Genomic DNA, 21,540 nt, shown 5'->3' on the forward strand with positions numbered 1-21,540 from the left:
GAAATCTTTTTGTATCCAAATCCGGCTTTAAACCTCTCCACAACAGTATCTCGGACCTGCCTGGTGTGTTCCTTGGTCTTCATGATGCTCTCTGCACTTTAAACAGAACCCTGAGACTATCACAGAGCAGGAGCATTTATACGGAGACTTGATTACACACAGGTGGATTCTATTTATCATCATCAGTCATTTAGGACAACATTGGATCATTCAGAGATCCTCACTGAACTTCTGGAGTGAGTTTGCTGCACTGAAAGTAAAGGGGCCGAATAATATTGCACACCCCACTTTTCAGTTTTTTATTTGTTAAAAAAGTATGAAATATCCAATAAATTTCATTCCACTTCACGATTGTGTCCCAATTGTTTTGATTCTTGACAAAAAATTACAATTTTATATCTTTTTATTTCTCCAACATCCTGCTGTTAGCCTACTATGAATATGCTAGCTGCAACAGTCCCACATCAGTATTATGAACGTTCCGTCAGCTTGCGTGGTCCAGACACCGGATCAGTGATCAGAGGTTGGCGTTGAACTATTGTTTGCCAGCCAGTTAGCCGCTGGTAAGCTAACAAGCTATGAAACAACTCCTTATAAAACCGGAGGAAAGCAGCAGCAATATTTCAGTCCAAGACCTGTATTCAGAACCTCCCACGCTGTTACACAATGACCCATTCATCATATTACTGAACTATATAGTTATCATTGAAATTTTCCTTGAAGAACCAGTGAACTCTTTGCGAACACATTTTAATTTATGTGTTGATTATGTTTTGTATCAGTAATACAAGTCTAAAAAACTGATTCAAATGATCAAGTTAACACAATGAAATGAAGAGTACTGGTAATCTGCAGCTATTTTCATAATTTCAAGGTAAAATGCTGATTGTTGTGTGATTTTCCGCTTTGCAGATGTGGAAATCCAATGCACTGATTTCTTATACACAGATGCTTTTGGTGTTTTTCTGTTGTAAAATAAAACAAGGCATTTATCACTGTTGGAAATGATTACAGGTATTATTTGTAACACTTTCTAATATTGTATGGACAAAGCAATAATTAATCAGTTAATGGAGAAAATCATTTGTATTACAGATGCTATCAACAGCATGTCTTGTTCATTTTATTTCGTTGTCGACCTTGGACGATGAGGTCCAGTTACCAGGAGCACTAGTCTGCAGCTCGCTGGTCCCATCCTGCAGCTCCTCCACGCCGTCCTCCTCTCAACAGACCAAATCAAGTAAGATCTGATTAGACTACAGCCATGGCCATAAGTTTGGACACAAGTACCATGACGCTTGTGAATCTTAGAAAATACCACAAAATTGTCACTTACAATACAGTACACAACTCCTGAGAACTATATTAAGTTTCATATTTAAAAAAAACATCAAAAGAGTTTGGTGTCATTTTGTTATTCTTACCAAATTCAGTTGTGAAAGTACTGCATTTTTTTGTTATTTTCTTCTAATATTATGTTTTGGGAACAAAGTTGTTCCAGTTGTTGGAATTTATTGATAATATTATATCCCTTGTTGATTTGTTGACTAATTAAACTGGTGCTGTCAAAAAATATTAGTTATGTTCTGTCATAGACATCAAAACAGACATAGGAAGTCATGCTGTGTCCAAACTTATGGCCATGGCTGTATGCAGACATCAACATGATCAGTATGTTATCTTTTGGCCCATCCTAAAATCACAAAATAGAACATTTACTTTAAGTTAACTGTGTTTATGAAAATAGAAAATAATTACTGACAACTAGTACTTTTTGGTGCTTTTATGCAGGAAAAGGGAACCAGGAAGCTGCTGTGGATCCTCTGCAGTGTCTGGAGAGGTCAGAGGAACGGTTCTTGGAACAGATCGGAAGACACCAAGACGTGACCTCTGCCATGCTCCAGAGCATTCAGTGGATGAATGAAAACCTTGGTTGGACTGATGGGACGCATGGTGTCGGTGCTGGAGCAACTGTCCCAGAATTAAACTGCATTCTTGACAACTGCCTTTTCTAGAAAATAAATCTTTTTTAGTACTTCACTTGTTTTGTATTTTACTCATGCACTTCGGGTGAATAAACAGAAATTTGTGATGAGAGATGCAAATTTTGTCTATAATCTACAGAGACTTTATTCAGTGTTCAGTGCACACTTTTGTTACACACATTTTGACAGATAAGCAGTTGTGCTTTTCAAGCAGATTTTAGTCAGAAACATCAGTAGCATATGTTTTTTTTTTACTGTTACACCAATCTAGGTAGATAAACTGCACTACTGCAGCAGATATATTATTGAAATGTGCTTCTATTATGTGTCTACATACACTGCTCACAAATAGTTATTCAACTTTTGGGTGAAATTGATGGAAAATATAAAAAGTGCATGCTGTAGTGATATATCATAAAAGTGGGGTATTTAACTAGAAACATGCAATAGTGATTTCCTCATTTCAAAAAAAATTATTGAATCAAAAGCTAACAACAGTGGAGGGTATGTCACAATAAAAATGTTTCAGTTTGGACAGAACAGCAGCCTTCAGCTGAAATCCAGTACAACTGTGTCCCACCAGTGGCGTGATCATGGATGTGTCCAGGCAGCAGCTGACCTCTGCCTCATAATTAGCCTTAAGACCAGCTATAAAGATAAACATAGATATTATCATTATCATCAACATATGGTGCATGTGTTTAACCTTTAAGCTATGTAGGGATGCAAATGTAGTTGAAGCTAAGTAGCTAAGCTAATGCTAACACATTCAGTGTTCAGAATCAAAACATCTCTAAAAATTACCTGTTTTCTCAAACGTCGTCGCCGTTCCCTGTGACAACCATGAAGACAGATAGATAATCACAGAAGAGCTCATCTGAAGAGCAAATGTCCAATAAGGTTCCTGTTTTTGTTTGCCATGTCCTTCCAGGGCTCAGTAGGAAAAAGTCTGAATATATGGAATGAAACTCTGAACATTCTATTTTCCGACTTTCATTCAATATATATCAAATTTCATTCAATATATATCAACTTTCATTCAATATATATCGACTTTCATTCAATATATATCAACTTTCATTATATATATATCAACTTTCATTCAATATATATCGACTTTCATTCAATATATATCGACTTTCATCATATTATGGCATGCCGTTTAGGAAATTATATATATAATGAAACTTGATATATATATAATGAAACTCGATATATATATAATGAAACTTGATATATATATAATGAAACTCGATATATATATAATGAAACTTGATATATATATATAATGAAACTCGATATATATATAATGAAACTTGATATATATATAATGAAACTCGATATATATATAATGAAACTCGATATATATATAATGAAACTCGATATATATATAATGAAACTTGATATATATATAATGAAAATTGATATATATATAATGAAAGTTGATATATATATATAATGAAAGTTGATATATATATAATGAAAGTTGATATATATATAATGAAAGTTGATATATATATATATAATGAAAGTTGATATATATATAATGAAAGTCGATATATATATAATGAAACTTGATATATATATAATGAAAATTGATATATATATAATGAAAGTTGATATATATATATAATGAAAGTTGATATATATATAATGAAACTTGATATATATATAATGAAAGTCGGAATATAGAATGTTCAGATTTTCATTCCATCTATTCAAAGTTTCATTCCATATATTCAGACTTTTTCCTACTGAGCCCTGGAAGGACATGGCAAACAAAAACAGGAACCTTATTGGACATTTGCTCTTCAGATGAGCTCTTCTGTGATTATCTATCTGTCTTCATGGTTGTCACAGGGAATGGCGACTACGTTTGAGAAAACAGGTAATTTTTAGAGATGTTTTGATTCTGAACACTGAACGTGTTAGCATTAGCTTAGCTACTTAGCTTCGACTACATTTGCATCCCTACATAGCTTAAAGGTTAAACACATGCACCATATGTTGATGATAATGATAATATCTATGTTTATCTTTATAGCTGGTCTTAAGGCTAATTACGAGGCAGAGGTCAGCTGCTGCCTGGACACATCCATGATCACGCCACTGGTGGGACACAATTGTACTGGATTTCAGCTGAAGGCTGCTGTTCTGTCCAAACTGAGACATTTTTATTGTGACATACCCTCCACTGTTGTTAGCTTTTGATTCAATAATTTTTTTGAGATGAGGAAATCACTATTGCATGTTTCTAGTTAAATACCCTACTTTTATGATATATCACTACAGCATGCACTTTTTATATTTTCCATCAATTTCACCCAAAAGTTGAATAACTATTTGTGAGCAGTGTATGTAGACACATAATAGAAGCACATTTCAATAATATGTCTGCTGCAGTAGTGCAGTTTATCTACCTAGATTGGTGTAACAGTAAAAAAACAACAACGTATGCTACTGATGTTTCTGACTAAAATCTGCTTGAAAAGCACAACTGCTTATCTGTCAAAATGTGTGTAACAAAAGTGTGCACTGAACACTGAATAAAGTCTCTGTAGATTATAGACAAAATTTGCATCTCTCATCACAAATTTCTGTTCATTCATCCAAAGTGCATGAGTAAAATACAAAACAGGTGAAGTACTAAAAAAGATTTATTTTCTAGAAAAGCTAATAGTCAACAACGCAGTTTAATTCTGGGACAGTTGCTCCAGCACCGACACCATGCGTCCCATCAGTGCAACCAAGGTTTTCATTCATCTTCTGGATGTTCTGGAGAATGGCAGAGGTCACGTCTTGGTGTCTTCCGATCTGTTCCAAGAACCGTTCCTCTGACCTCTCCAGATACTGCAGAGGATCCACAGCAGCTTCCTGGTTCCCTTTTCCTGCATAAAAGCACCAAAAAGTACTAGTTGTCAGTAATTATTTTCTATTTTCATAAACACAGTTAACTTAAAGTAAATGTTCTATTTTGTGATTTTAGGATGGGTCAAAAGATAACATACTGATCATGTTGATGTCTGCATAGTCTAAACAGATCTTACTTGATTTGGTCTGTAGAGAGGAGGACAGCGTGGAGGAGCTGCAGGACGGAACCAGTAAGCTGCAGACTAGTGCTCCTGGTAACTGGACCTCATCATCCAAGGCCGACAACTAAATAAAATGAACAAGACATGCTGTTGATAGCATCTGTAATACAAATGATTTTATCCATTAACTGATTTATTGCTTTGTCCATACAATGTTAGAAAGTGTTACAAATAATACCTGTAATAATTTCCAACAGTGATAAATGCCTTGTTTTATTTTACAACAAAAAACACCAAAAGCATCTGTGTATAAGAAATCAGTGCATTGGATTTCCACATCTGCAAAGCTAGAAAATCACACATCAGAATTTCACCTTGAAATTATGAAAATAGCTGCAGATTACCAGTACTCTTTACTTCATTGTGTTAACTTGATCATTTCAATCAGTTTTTTAGACTTGTATTACTGATACGAAACATAATCAACACATAAATTAAAATGTGTTCGCAAAGAGTTCACTGGTTCTTCAAGGGAAATTTCAATGATAACCATATAGTTCAGTAATATGATTAATGGGTCATTGTGCAACAGCGTGGGAGGTTCTGAATACAGGTCTTGGACTGAAATATTGCTGCTGCTTTCCTCCGGTTTTATAAGGAGTTGTTTCATAGCTTGTTAGCTTACCAGCGGCTAACTGGCTGGCAAACAATAGTTGAACGCCAACCTCTAATCACTGATCCGGTGTCCGGACCGCGTTAGCTGGCGGAACGTTCATAATACTGATGTGGGACTGTTGTAGCTAGCGTATTCATAGTAGGATAACAGCAGGATGTTGGAGAAATAAAACTTACCATTATCAGGATCGCTGGTCTGCATGGCAGACTCTTAGCGCATCGCACTGCTTGAATGTCTGTGTGTTTCAGGCCGATTTTAAAATAAAACTCAATAAAATTCTCGTCCGGGTGAGTGTCCTTCGTTGTCGCTTCGCCATACGGACATGTCCCTTCCGGGGCTCGGTAGGAAAAAAAGATTTGATATATATATAATGAAAGTTGATATATATATATAATGAAAGTCGATATATATATAATGAAACTTGATATATATATAATGAAACTTGATATATATATATAATGAAACTTGATATATATATAATGAAAGTCGATATATATATATATAATGAAAGTCGAGATATATATATAATGAAAGTTGATATATATATATAATGAAAGTCGATATATATATAATGAAAGTTGATATATATATATATATCAACTTTCATTATATATATATCAAGTTTCATTATATATATATCGACTTTCATTATATATATATCAAGTTTCATTATATATATATCAAGTTTCATTATATATATATCGACTTTCATTATATATATAATTTCCTAAACGGCATGCCATATTATATATATATATATATATATATATATATCGACTTTCATTATATATATATCGACTTTCATTATATACACACGTGGACAAAATTGTTGGTACCCCTCAGTTAAAGAAGGAAAAACCCACAATTCTCACTGAAATCACTTGAAACTCACAAAAGTAACAATAAATAAAAATTTATTGAAAATTAAATAATCAAAATCAGCCATCACTTTTGAATTGTCGATTAACATAATTATTTAAAAAACAAACTAATGAAATAGGGCTGGACAAAAATGATGGTACCCATAACTTAATATTTTGTTGCACAACCTTTTGAGGCAATCACTGCAATTAAACGATTTCTGTATTTGTCAATGAGCGTTCTGCAGCTGTCAACAGGTATTTTGGCCCACTCCTCATGAGCAAACAGCTCCAGTTGTCTCAGGTTTGATGGGTGTCTTCTCCAAATGGCATGTTTCAGCTCCTTCCACATATGTTCAATGGGATTCAGATCTGGGCTCATAGAAGGCCACTTTAGAATAGTCCAACGCTTTTCTCTCAGCCATTCTTGGGTGTTTTTGGCTGTGTGTTTTGGATCGTTGTCCTGTTGGAAGACCCATGACCTGCGACTGAGACCAAGCTTTCTGACACTAGGCAGCACATTTCTCTCCAGAATGCCTTGATAGTCTTCAGATTTCATCGTACCTTGCACACTTTCAAGACACCCTGTGCCAGATGCAGCAAAGCAGCCCCAAAACATTACTGAGCCTCCTCCATGTTTCACCGTAGGGACAGTGTTCTTTTCTTCGTATGCTTGGTTTTTGAGTCTACGAACATAGAGTTGATGTGCCTTACCAAAAAGCTCCAGTTTGGTCTCATCTGTCCAAAGGACATTCTCCCAGAAGCTTTGTGGCTTGTCAACATGCATTTTTGCAAATTCCAGTCTCGCTTTTTATGAGTTTTTTTCAGCAGTGGTGTCCTCCTTGGTCGTCTCCCATGAAGTCCACTTTGGCTCAAACAACGACGAATGGTGCGATCTGACACTGATGTACCTTGGCCTTGGAGTTCACCTTTAATTTCTTTGGAGGTTGCTCTGGGCTCTTTGGATACAATTCCAACGATCCGTCTCTTCAATTTGTCATCAATTTTCCTCTTGCGGCCACGTCCAGGGAGGTTGGCTGCTGTCCCGTGGGTCTTGAACTTCTGAATAATATGAGCCACTGTTGTCACAGGAACTTCAAGCTGTTTAGAGATGGTCTTATAGCCTTTACCTTTAAGATGTTTGTCTATAATTTTTTTTCGGATGTCCTGGGACAATTCTCTCCTTCGCTTTCTGTTGTCCATGTTCAGTGTGGTACACACCTTTTCACCAAACAGCAGGGTGACTACTTGTCTCCCTTTAAATAGGCAGACTGACTGATTATGAGTTTGGAAACACCTGTGATGTCAATTAAATGACACACCTGAGTTAATCATGTCACTCTGGTCAAATAGTTTTCAATCTTTTATAGAGGTACCATCATTTTTGTCCAGGCCTGTTTCATTAGTTTGTTTTTTTAAATAATTATGTTAATCAACAATTCAAAAGTGATGGCTGTTTTTGATTATTTAATTTTCAATAAATTTTTATTTATTGTTACTTTTGTGAGTTTCAAGTGATTTCAGTGAGAATTGTGGGTTTTTCCTTCTTTAACTGAGGGGTACCAACAATTTTGTCCACGTGTGTATATATCGACTTTCATTCAATATATAATTTCCTAAACGGCATGCCATATATATATATATATATACACATATATATATATAAAAGCCGGTATCGGCTTTAAAAGTCATTCTACTGATGAAAACGTTGCACCATGCAGTCATCAACAAGATGCAGACAATGACTTCCACCATTTCAAGGCAGCTAGGTGACAACCTGATAAGAAGTCTCAGGGAACACATAAGCTGCCTGGAATCAGCAGGTGCCCTGACAATGCCAACCTTGCTGGATCCAAGGTTCAAGAAACTTGGGTTCCAAAGTCCGGCAAAAGTAGATGAAGCTGTAAAGCGACTTAAAAATGAATGTGCAGTGTTATTAAGAACCGAGGCCCTGTCTGCATCCCCAGACCAGCTGCAAGACGCCCATGTGGATGAATCTGCAACTAATAGTAAGTAACCCTATCTCTGTATTCTTGATTGTAATGTTGGTATGATGTTGGTATTGTGAATTACACCCCGCTCTCCTTTCTTGTTGTTAGGTGAACTTTGGCAGCTGCTGGATGATTCTGTTAACAGCAGCAGGAGCAGTTCAAGTGTTATGGCAGATTCAGTCATTGAAGTTGACCGTTACCTGGCAGAACGCAACATTGCAAGATCTGAGGATCCTCTGGCCTACTGGAAGATGCACAAAACCCAGTACCCTCACCTTTATACAATAGCGCTTACATGGCTATGTTCCCCAGCTTCATCAGTGCCCTGTGAAAGGGTATTTTCCAAGGCGGGTGAACTGTTATGTAAAAGAAGAAACCGGCTGAATCCAGGCACAATGGAAAAACTTTGTTTTTAAATAAAAACACAAACTCTTGAGATGTTTTCATTGTTATTTTAATTAAGAACTCTGTATCTCTGTTGGTTTCCATATACTTACACATGCATATACTATAGAAACATCCATTATTCATTGTTTCTGCACATAAAAGTCATTCCTACATTTCAGCTCAGGTCATGGTACTTTGGCAATGCCGGTAATGTCAGTTTGTCCAGTAGATGGCAGTATTCACTGTTTCATTGAGGCCTAGAGAAGTGAACCTTTTGGTGAAGCAATGGGCTGGAAAGCCTCAGTGATTCATGGGGCTTCATTTGACCATCACTACCTAAAACACACCAAGAAACACATTAAAGATGATTTTCCTGCTGGAAGCTGCAAGCCAATGCCTAAAGAACAAAGTAAAGCAACGGAACCAAACCCGGTTCAGTGAAGAGAAGCAGAGGAAATGTTTGACTGCAGACATAAAGCAGGAAGTCACTGAGCTGCTTAGGTGTTCCAGATAACACCAAGCAGCCACCTGGACAGCCAATAGGAACACAGCTTACTGGAAGTCCAGAGGGCTGGCTTAGTGAAGTAAATTTAATTTAAAGTTGAAGCAGAAAGTTAACAGAGAAAGTTGAAAACCACCTTCTGATACCTGAAATCTTAGAGTTTTCACACATAGAACGCCTGAACATGTCAAACTGGTTCCATAGTAGAACCTTCATTGTAAAAAAAAAACGTCATAGTATGGCGTGTTGCTCAAAAAACATTACGACCGGTGTTCAAGATTAACTGGTGTTCCGATCAACTGGTGATATTCAGTGAGTGAGGCAGCTGTTACAACGGCAACACATAGCACAGGTGACTGTACCGATGCCTGTTCAAAACACACAGACGTCAATAAACTGTTCCGAAATGTTCTTGTTGTCAGCTTTAACATTGTCATTATTGCTCTGTTTGGACTCGCGGCTGCTCAGTCTACCAGTAAAATACTCAGTTTAATGAGGACTTCCACCTAACGGAGTGGAAATATCGCTTCGGTGCGGTAGAGTGAAACGATCTACATCAGATTAACTGGTGACAGTCTGTGGCCTCAGTCCAACGGTCAGACAGAAACAGCAAGAGAAATTCTAATACCGTTTTCAAACCTTACTGCGATAAACCAGTTTGACCTGAGTTATTCTACTTTAAAACAGATTTTAACAATGACATCATATAAACCATCTGACCACATTCTAATCAGAGATTTCACATTCCAGCATTCAGAACGTCGATATGCTTTATCTAATTTGTCCCCCGTTATTCAGGATTTATTTATTTTACTGGGACATTGCAAGTTAATCAACATTGTATTCTATAGAATCAATGCATTGTAAATTAAGTGCACTGATTTTATAGAATACAAAATCAAAGGTATTTTTTTTGTTTCTAAAGACATAGAACAATAATAGAGACTATTATATTTATTCTACAAAACCTTAACGAGCCCACCCTTGAACTATATAGCTAGCTGCTGTTTCAAACAAGATCTCACAACTCAAGACGTGAAACAATAAAATAAGAATGAATAAAAACACACCAAATAAGATCATCTTGCTGAATTGTTCCACGCTAAGTTCCATCTGCAGATTCCCTCTCAGACTAAAAACTGCCTCTTCACTGAACACCTTTACACTTATATATACTTTTGACTACCAATAGCTGTGAATAAATGTTAGTTTTTTTCCTTTTATTAGCTTTACTTGACAGGTAAGTAGAGAGAAAACCTACAGCATAAAGCCATGAACTGGAGTTGAACCAAGGCCACTGCATCAGGTTTATCTTCCTGTTCATAGAGCTCCTGTTCAGTCACCTGAGCTAATGCCCCAGTATATGTGATATACTGAAAGGAATTGGTGTCTTTTCTCAATGACATGTCAGTTTAGAGTAGTATGACACAACAAAATTTGCTAAATTGCTCCATTTCAAATCCAATATGTTAAATACTGCTTGGTTGTTTTGATAAAATTTTTTAAGTTTGTGTTATTTAAATAAGACAGTGTAGCTACAATGTGATCTAATCCTGCCAATACTGTATCAATATATTAATGTTATACTGCAACACTTTGACACTCTGTTATCACACGGCTCGGTGAACGTCTTGTTAAATAACGTGTACACCGTGTGCTGGTCTCCTGTCTGCTGCTTTAACAGGTTTTAACAGTAAACAGTGATCACAGCTCCACTGGTTCCACAGTCTATGTTCCAACCGCGGTGACATAGATTTCTTTTATGTAACCTGAGAGCGCATGACTTTTAAAATGAGAATGCCTCTTCTTTTCAGTTATTTTGTCAAGACCGAAATTTATAGAACAGCAGAAATCTCATTTATAGATGAAGTTGTCCCATTGTATATTTCTTGGTCACCAGTTGATCGGAATACCAGTTAATCTTGAACACCGGCTGTCTAGGGTCGCTGAGGAGCGACACAAAAACAGAACAAACACTGGTTTCCAGGGGGTTGAAAGAGTAAGTTTACAACAACACAACATGTGAGCAGAAAAATCACAAAGTCTGTCTTTAGTTCAGCTGAAAATATTAGTTTTTGTCTTTTTTATTGACCAAACTTTTCAGGCAGTAGATGAAGAATATCTAAAGCTCTCATGTAGAAGTCCAACTTATTTTGGATCCTTGTGGAGAGTTTAACCTTCATGCTTCACAGCAACATTTAATAAACATAAAGCCTCCCTGTTGGCTCATTGGTGGAGTTTGTTCCTGAGCATCTGAAACTTAAATCCAATGAGAGGACCAGCTTCAGTTGAGGCCAGTCAGAGAACTTCAAGACCTTCCATTGGCTGGACCAGATGTGGCATCAGCTCCCTCTGAACATCTGGATGACAAGAGAAAAGACAGAAATCAAACATAGATCACAGAAATACAATTTATTCACTTACATCATTTTATAAAAGTAGCATGAACTTTATTAAAACTGGACATCAGTAATAAAAGTCAATGTTTTTATCTCTTCCTATTCCCTTTCAATTGTGGGCTTTGTGTATTTACTATCTTTTAAAGGTAAAAAAAATAAAATGGGTCACTACTATGGTTTGGGAATAGAAAGTATTGGAACTAATGCTTGCTTGTTCACTCTGTTCCAATAGCTCACCTGTTCCTTCATACTGACAGCAGTAATCCCCTCATCTCTACTGGCTCTGCCTCTGACACTAAATCACATTTTTAAAATGGTCAAAATTCTCAGCACAAATCTCCCCTTTTTACAAAGCCATCAGGTCAGTTTCATTAATGTAGAGCTGAATCATCTTCTCATATAGAGCAGGTCTATACCAGACTCTTCATTATATTCATTCTGATAATATTCATTCAATGAACAATCCTACCTCCCACTCTGGATTTGTGGCTCTTGGCTGCTGCTTGGTGCTGGATCTTTCTTCTGACTCTGAGGGACAGGACAAAGTTTCCCAGTTATGTGGTCGCATCATACTATTATTTAAATAATATAACATTATGTTTTATGCCACAATGACACACAATTAATTGATTTGATAATTACTTAAATTGTATCGGTCCTCCTGATTAGCCACCCCAGGCCTGGCGGAAACACATTCACTTTTTATCTTTTCACCTGAATCAAGAACTGCCATTGCATAACTGACATTTTGTAGCACATCGTCACGTTAAATTGCTTTGAAGTGAATCTGCTTTATTGTCATCTGCAATTGATTGAATGGATTGAAATGTTTGAATGACAGGTGAATTTTATGCTAATGTTTGATTTTCTGAACTTTGTGTCTTGTTTTAATATTTGATCTTTGATTTTCCTTGATACATTCAAGTATTTTCTTTTGATTATTTTTAACATATTACTGGTAACATCATTTCTGTGTCTTGTATTCATTAATTTTCATGCACCTCCCAGAGTCGAACCTTTGTCTAGCCTAGCCCTTAGCCCTCCTAATGATAGTGAATAGCATATTTTTATTGTAAGTGCTACAACAGCAGCAGAAATGTATTGTGAAGAATCGGGTAATTTCTCTCTGACATCTTGATAAAGTACAGCGTTGGCTCACTTTTCTTACTTCCTCTTTGTTCACGTGAAGCGGTTGGTTGGCAGTGATTATATAAAGACCTGTAGCTCTCACACTCTTCAGTCAATCAGCCATGGACAAAGGTTTGTTGCTGGTCCTGTTGTGTCTGCAGGTCGTCCTGCTCACCACAGCCTTCACTTCTGCTGATGAAGCCGCTCTGCTGAGAGATGATCAGCATCAACTCCAGCCTGTTGATCTGATGAGAAGTCTGCAGGTAGCTTTGATTGTGTTGTTTTGTCATGTTTAGTAGTGGAATGTTTTATCTGTGTGTATTAATCCTTCACTTGTATTGATTATCTTTTAGCAAGTGAAAGAAAGAGGACAGTTGGAGCACAAACTTCGATTCCGGAGACACTGTGGGAAGAGACCAGGAGGATGCAGTTCTACGGGAGTAAGCTTAATTTACTTGGAGTTTGTTCATTGTTTAGACAGAACAACAACAAAACAATCAGTGTAAATTGGATAACGTTTGACTGATTATCTCTCTCTGCTTTATTTCTTCATCTTTCATTTGATAACGTCTTTTGACCAGTACAAGCCACACCGACAATAGACGTCCAGAGTCAAGCTCTGCAGGAAGTGCCATCAGATGTGGAAGATACCAAATGAATAAAGATGATTGTAATGCTTACAAAACAATGCAAATGCCTTTTTATCAGAAATAAAAGATTTAAAATCAGATATTGTTTTTCTTTCTTTCGTTTTTAAACACCTCACAGCTCTGGATGGTGACCAAAACAAAAGGACTCACTGTCTTCTGACATAATCCTGCAAAATCTTCAAAATCCTCATATTACGAAGAGTAACTTTGTGCAAAATAGGTTGATTTTGTACCTCAGTACAATATTCTCTATATCCAAGAGTGATATGAAGTTGGTGTAATTTGAAACATAAAAATTTACGTGACATTACATTTCTCTTTAAACCTACAGGTGTATTTCATTGATATGATCAAGAGAGACAGCAGGGAATGAAGTAGCCACGTCATTAAACATACCAGAAGTCAGCATTAGGATGTTCACAGATGTTCACCTCTGCCCTTAGTCTAACTTCAACTACTCTTTCCCATAGCTTCATCGTGTGGCTCATCAGCTTTATTCCTCTGTAGTTGCCACAACTCTGCACATCTCCCTTGTTCTTAAAGATGGGCACCAGCACACTTCTCCTCCATTCCTCGGGCATCTTTTCACTATCTAAGATCCTGTTGAACAACCCAGTCAGAAACTCTACTGCTACCTCTCCGAGACACTTCCATACCTCCACAGGTATATTATCAGGACCAAGTGCCTTTCCACTCTTTATCCTCTTCAATGCCCTCCTCACTCATCCTTACAAATCTTTGCTACTTCCTGGTCCATAACAGTCGCCTCTTCTACTCTTCGTTCACTCTCATTTTCCTCGTTTCTCAATTCTTCAAAGTACTCTTTCCATCTTCCCATCACACTATTGGCACCTGTCAACACACTTCCATCCTTATCCTTTATCACCCTAACCTGCTGCACGTCCTTCCTGTCTCTGTCTCTCTGCCTTGCCAACCTGTACAGATCAGCCTCTCCCTCCTTACTGTCCAACCTAGAATACAAGTTATTATGTATGCCACCTCTACTTTCACCTTACGCTGCATCTCCCTGTACTCCTGTCTACTCTCTTCAGTCCTCTCAGTGTCCCACTTCTTCTTAGCTAACCTCTTTCTCTGGATCCACTCCTGCACCTCCTCATTCCACCACCAAGTCTCCTTATCTCCTTTCCTTCCAGATGACACACCAAGTACTCTCCGACCTGTCTCCCTGATCACATTTGCTGTAGTTGTCCAGTCATCTGGGAGCACCTCCTGACCATCCAAAGCCTGTCTCAACTCTTTCCTGAAATTCATACAACACTCTTCCTTTTTCAGCTTCCACCATTTGGTCCTCTGCTCTGCCTTTGCCCTCTTTATCTTCTTCACCACGAGGGTCATCCTACACACCACCATCCTATGCTGTCTGGCTACACTCTCACCTACCACTACTTTGCAGTCACTGATCTCCTTCAGATTACATCGTCTACACAAGATGTAGTCTACCTGTGTGCTCCTACCTCCACTCTTATAGGTCACCCTATGTTCCTGCCTCTTCTGGAAGAAAGTATTCACTACAGTCATTTCCATCCTTTTTGCAAAGTCAACCACCATCTGTCCTTCTGCGTTCCGCTCCTGGATACCAAACCTGCCCATGACCTCCTCATCATCTCTGTTTCCTGCACCAACATGTTCATTGAAGTCTGCACCAATGACAACTCTCTCACTTCTAGGAATGCTCTGCATCACTTCATCAAGGTCCAACCAGAATCTCTGCTTCTCCTCCAGCTCACATCCTACCTGTGGAGCATACCCAGTAACAACATTGAACATCACACCTTCGATTTCTAGCTTCAGGCTCATAACTCGATCTGACACTCTTTTTACCTTCAGGACATTCCTAACAAACTCCTCCTTCAAGATAACTCCTACTCCATTTCTCTTCCTATCTACACCATGATAGAATAACTTGAGCCCTGCTCCTAAACTTCTAGCTTTACTACCTTTCCACCTGGTCTCCTGGACACACAGTATGTCCACCTTCCTCCTCTGCATCATGTCAAACAGCTCTCTATCTTTTACTGTCATAGTTCCAACATTCAAAGTCCCTACTCTCAGTCCTAGACTCTTGGTGTTCCTCTTCTCTCTCTTACGAACACACCTTCCTCCCCTCCTTCTTCGACCAACAGTCGTCCATTTTCCACCGGCACCCTGTAGGTCGACAGCACCGATGGCGGTCGTTGTTAACCCGGGTATGGAAGTCATACATTTGATTCGCATGTTTGATTTGTCCAAAGTTTTACATTGGATGCCCTTCCTGACACAACCCTCTGTATTTATCCGGGCTTGGGACCGGCACAATAAGACACTGGCTTGTGTCCCCTTGCGGCTACATTAAAGACCTAACTTCATTTGTTAAATGGAAAAGAGTAGGACATCACAATGGCGTGCAAAAAACAGAATTCTTCCATTTTTGGATATTTCTCACACTTAAATGTTTCAGATCATCAAACTAATATTAATATTTATTGAATATTGTACAGATATAACCCACAAAACCCAAAATGCCATTCTAAAATGATGGTTTATTGAAGAATTATTGAAAACCTACATCAAACCTGGGAAAAAGTAAACGCCCCGCTAAACCTAATTACTGGTTGGTCCCTTGGCAGCAACAACTGCAGTAAAATGTTTGTTACAGCTTGTGATCAGTCTTTTACATTACCGTGGAGGAATTTTTTCCCCCTCCTCTCTGCAGAATAGTTTTATTTTGGCCACATTAGGTGGTTATTGAGCATGAATTGTCCTTTTAAGGTCTTACCACAGCATCTCAGTTATATTCAAGTCCACACTTTGACTTGACAAATCCAGAGCCTTCATTTTGTTCTTTCTGAGCCTCTCAGAGGTGGACTTGCATGTGTGCTTTGGGTCATTGTCATGCTGCATAAACCATTTGTGTTGAGGTCATGAACTGATGGTGGATATTCTCCAGGAGGATTTTCTGATAGGGAGCAAAATTCATGGCTTCATCAGTTAGGACAGGTCTTGTGGAAGCTAAGTAAGTAAAGTTTATTTATATAGCACCTTTCACGGATAAAAAACAAAAATCACAAAGTGCTTTACAGTAAAAGAAAAAGTAAGAAGACATAAAAATACAACAAATTAGCCCCCACGATACAGAGTCACATTGCTCATAAAATCACACACGTAAAGACACACACGTAAAAGCCTGCTTGTATAAAAAAGTTTTCAGCTGCTTTTTAAAGGAATCAGCTGAGTCTAGGCATCTTAAGGAGACCGGCAGATGTGTTGATTGTATCCTGCATTCTTTCTCTTTGCAGTGTAAACAGGTGACATATTCTGTCTGTTGACTGACATATTCAGGACTTATAATACAGTCTTGAGTACTCTAAACAGAGAATTTTACCACCTTTAATACCTTGATGAGAAGTCCAATGCAGCTGCATAGTACTGAAGTTGTCAGTCTTGCCAAATATTACTTTTCTTACATTGTTTTCATTGGTAAAAAAGTGAGCATCAACTGATACACAACATTACGACCACTGACAGGTGAAGTGAATAACATCAATCATCTTGTTATAATGCAACGTTCTGCTGGGAAACCTTGAGTTCTGACATTCATGTGGATGTTTGACATGGACCACTCACCTAAACATTGCAGTTTAAGCAACCCCCCTCCTCACATGTAAACAGCAGTGTGGAGAAGCAGAGCTACCCCATGAAGCTCACTGAGAGGATGCCAAGAGTGTGCAAAGCAGTAATCAAAGTAAATGGCGACTATTTTGAAAAATGTCAAATATAAAAATATGTTTTGACTTATTTCACACTTTTCGGTTTACTACCACATATGTGATCATTCATAGTTTTGATGCCTTCAGGGAGAATCTACAATGTAAATAGTCATGAAAATATCTATCTACCTATCTATAGATCTAGTCTGAATTAATTTGAAATGAAGAAAACTTCTGTATTTATATTAAGGTGCAAGAAAAGACAAATCAATTGCACTCAATTCCTGTGTAATGTTTATAATATAGACCTATTATTTTAATGTAACACAGCAGGTTTCACATCCTCCTATCCATCTGACAAACTGTAGTCCTCCACCTGTCTAGCAGAGGTCCTCAGAGAGTCTCACCTGTCATAGTTCTGCCGAGTTTCTTGGCAGAGTCATTACAAAAAAAAAAGTCTTCTAATTGCCTCCTGTAAAAATGCATTGGATTCCACTGCCTGTTTCTGCTGTCACTCTACCAATATCTGTGGACTTTGACAGGCCGTCTGCTTCACCTGCCTGCTCCAGTCCTCCATGATGCTGCTGGATTCCTCCTTCCATACACACCGCCTCACAGATTCCTTCCTGTCCCTCCCAGTCCCCATCTGCCAGTTCAGGTTTGTCCGGGCCTGGAGTTCATCAGTGCATTTTCTATCATTTAGTTCTTCTGCTCTCTTTTGCGTTTTTCCTTCCAATGATGTCTCCTGTTCTCCTGTAAATTTTCACCTCCACGTCCTAGTTCAATGTAGTTAATGTTTGTTGCTTGCCTCCTGTGAGTTTTTGTTGTTGTTTTTTTGTTACTTGAGAGAGGGGGCAGCAAACAGCTTTCACTTCTACAAAACACAGCAGCAAGACATGTATTGTGATAAAATCATACAACTTCTCTCTAACCTCTTGATAAAGTGTCAGCTCATTCTTCTTACTTCCTCATTCACATGAAGCGGTTGGTTGTCAGTGACTATATAAAGACCTGAAGCTTTCACGCTCTTCAGTCGATCAGCCATGGACAAAGGTTTGCTGCTGGTCCTGTTGTGTCTGCAGGTCGTCCTGCTCACCACAGCCTTCACTTCTGCTGATGCAGCCGCTCTGCTGAGAGATGATCAGCATCAACTCCAGGCTGTTTATCTGATGAGACGTCTGCAGGTAACTTTAAGTGTGTTGTTTTGTCATGTTGAGTAGAGGAACGTTTTGTCTGTGTATTAATTTTTCATTTATATTGATTATCTTTTAGCAAGTGAAACAAATAGGAGAAATGGAGAAGAGACTTCGACTCTGCGCGAGGAAACGAGGAGGATGTGGTTGGCCATCAGTAAGCTTAATTTACTTGCAGTTTGTTCATTGTTTAGACAGTACAACAACATCAACAAAACAATCAGTGTAAATTTTGACATGGATGGCATTTGACTGATTATCTCTCCCCTACTTTTTATCTTCTTTATCTTTCATTTCAGAGCAACGTTTGACCAGTACATGCTCTCTGAATATAGACGTCTAGAGTCAAGCTCTGCAGGAAGTGCCATCAGATGTAGAAGATAGCAAATGAATGAAGATAATTGTAATGCTTATTAAAAATGCAAATGCTTTTAATTAGAAATAAAAGATTTCAAATTAGATATTGTGTTTTTTCTTTATTTTTTTCTTGCTTGCTACACAGTTCTGGATGGTAACTAAAACAAAAAGGACTCGCTGTCTTCTGACTGAATCCTGCAAAATCTTTCATATTACAAAGAGTAACTTTGTGCAAAATACGTTGATTTTGTACCTCAGTTCAATATTCTCTATAACCAAGAATGATATGAAGTTGGCGTAATTTGAAAAATTTATGTAACGTTACATTTCTCTTTAAACCTGCATTCGTGTTTTCATTGATATGATTAAGAGAGACAGCAGGAAATGGAGCAGCCACACGAGTTAATACCAGAAGTAAGTATGTAATAATGAAGTGGTTCTGTGGTTAAACAAACTGTGTCACCAAAAAGCTATTTTAAATTCATTGATCAAGTGAAACAAGTATTTATTCCTCTTCCTACAAGCAGGAATTGTGGCTCCCACTGATTAATTATGTGGCTAAGAGGAACACATGTCAGCCCATTCTACTTTGGAAACTAATAATCTGAACTGGGTTCTTGTACATGTGTGAAATAAACCTGACCAAAGAATCACACTCAGCATCTTCAGCTTCACCACCACTGCAACAACCAGAGAGTCATCCGAAGATGTCAGAGACAAGACTGTAGAGCTAAAAGACCGATGGCAAGCAACATGGTGAGAGGGTGAGAAAGGTCAAGGATAATCCCTGAACTACACACACCACAAAAACCCTGTCAATGCCCAATATAAGACTACAGCCATGGCAAGGTTAGCTTAGCTTAGCTTATCGTAAAGACTTCAGACAGATAACCTGCTGTATTTGAGCCTGCAGCCCACCAGAACCTCAGAAACTCCTACAGGGCTGCAGCACATTCCACCTGGAGGTAACTGGACATGTAGACAGATATGTACTGGGATGTTCTCTTTCCCACTAAATACCTGAAATTAGGTCTTTAATACTAAATTTGAAATTATTTTTGAAAGCTATACTGAGGTACAAAACCAAATGTTAAAATGTTACATTTAAGATCAAAGGGACATATGAATCTGAACGGATAATCTTTCATAAATGCAGACAGAAGTTTGTTGCATAAGCGTTTCTAGCCCATTTTTGGGGGTGCTCAAGCACCCTTAAATTCAATCCCAGCACCCCTAAAATTTGAAAGATTTTTTTAAATTTATTTGTATTGCATGTCCTTTTTTTTTTTTTTTTTAACAAACCAGAAAAGTGTAAAAATCACACGGTACTTGGTTGATACGTAATGCTTTAGCAACAAAAATACAGCATCCCCTCCCCCCATCTTGCCCCAAAGATGGTTTGATCTCGCCCAACTTTTCCAACTTGGCTCCAGTGTTGCCAAGTCCGCTTATTATAAGCGACTTTGGGCTTTTTTTTGTAAAGTCGCTTGCAAATCTCATCAGTCGCGGGTTGTGGGTTTTTGGGCTTGTTTTCTAAAGTGTAGTCGCTTATTTGGGCTTGCTTTGCTGCCTGCATAAACTAGGTTGACCATATTCTGTTTCTCTGAAAAGAGGACACACTTCCAGCTCCCACGCGAAAAATATTCAGTCCCCCCCCCGCCCACACACACACACACACACACACACACACACACACACACACACACACACACACACACACACACACACACACACACATTTTTAGGGGTTTTCCATGGGTCAGGGGGCTTTCTGTGCTTCAAACTCAGTTAAACAGATATTCTGAATTCCCCAGAAAAGAACACTTTACCTGGATATACAGAAAAATAGCCTAAAACAGTTGCTTTATTAATAATATATTTATTAATTTAAAGCAATTCTCCTAAACAATATAATCAGTCACATACAAATATGGCATGTTCTAGTCTTTAATAGTTATTGACTCAAGTTCTGTAGGAACACATGTATTCAGATGTTTAACAAAATAAGAAATAATCATCTCTCTTAAGTCTGACACTTACACCTTAGTTAGGAAAAGTGAGGTAGAGTACCATTCTTCAAAATAACCTCCCAATTATCAATTATGTAAAAATAGAAATAATGCCTCAAAATATTAAACAAAAAGAAAAAAGAGAGGTAGCCTATTCTTCAATGTTCAGTTAGTCCATTCTTCAAAAATAATGTGTCTAATGGCAAATGAAAAAAATATAGAAATAATGCCTCAAGTCAACAGTCCTTTTTTTCCTTCTTTTTCCTTCTCTTATTAGCTACAGAGACATAAGTCCCAGCTTTGCAGACTGTACATTCTGCCTCCCATTTGACACGACCCGGACGAAAACAGGGGTATTTTTTTTCGCATTTCATCAGTGAAATGACATTTGCGTTTCGGCATTTTCTTTCGGGTCGAGTGTTCTCTCGCAGTGTGCCTACCTGCCTGTCAGCCTGCGAGGAGTGAGTGAGTGAGTGTGGAGCGTTCCGGTGTTCGGCTCAAACTCCGCCTCTCAGAGCGTGTTTCCACGTGAATGATAAATACACTGGTCTGTGACGCGCTCAAGCTAGGCAAGATCAAAAACCCGGACATTTGAAGGACTTTATAAACGTCGGCCAGCCTCTCAAAAGAGGACATGTCCGGGCAAAAGAGGACGTATGGTCACC

The 21,540-nt window shown here is 38.0% G+C and overlaps 4 long non-coding RNA genes across 4 annotated transcripts in view; 2 read left to right on the forward strand and 2 right to left on the reverse strand.

The window, feature by feature from the left end:
- Positions 1-354, reverse strand: part of LOC127535399 (uncharacterized) — a 261,104-nt gene extending 260,750 nt beyond the window's left edge. The window contains exon 1 of the long non-coding RNA XR_007944247.1: positions 57-354. This is a non-coding gene — a long non-coding RNA (uncharacterized LOC127535399). The remainder of the gene's footprint in view (positions 1-56) is intronic.
- LOC110945846 (uncharacterized) overlaps positions 1-13,690 on the forward strand; it is a 35,754-nt gene extending 22,064 nt beyond the window's left edge. The window contains exons 4-5 of the long non-coding RNA XR_007944246.1: positions 13,314-13,400; positions 13,542-13,690. This is a non-coding gene — a long non-coding RNA (uncharacterized LOC110945846). The remainder of the gene's footprint in view (positions 1-13,313; positions 13,401-13,541) is intronic.
- LOC127535398 (uncharacterized) lies at positions 4,224-6,128 on the reverse strand. Its single transcript, XR_007944245.1, has 3 exons — positions 5,870-6,128; positions 5,033-5,141; positions 4,224-4,873 (listed from the first exon to the last, which is right to left on the reverse strand). It is a non-coding gene; the product is annotated as an uncharacterized LOC127535398 (long non-coding RNA).
- A 4,653-nt stretch (positions 13,691-18,343) lies between the features above and the next one.
- LOC110945845 (uncharacterized) lies at positions 18,344-18,971 on the forward strand. Its single transcript, XR_002595173.2, has 3 exons — positions 18,344-18,501; positions 18,590-18,667; positions 18,810-18,971. It is a non-coding gene; the product is annotated as an uncharacterized LOC110945845 (long non-coding RNA).
- Positions 18,972-21,540: the final 2,569 nt, after the last annotated feature.

Source organism: Acanthochromis polyacanthus, chromosome 9 (assembly GCF_021347895.1).
Source record: "Acanthochromis polyacanthus isolate Apoly-LR-REF ecotype Palm Island chromosome 9, KAUST_Apoly_ChrSc, whole genome shotgun sequence".
In the NCBI taxonomy this organism is placed as follows: Eukaryota; Metazoa; Chordata; class Actinopteri; family Pomacentridae; genus Acanthochromis; species Acanthochromis polyacanthus.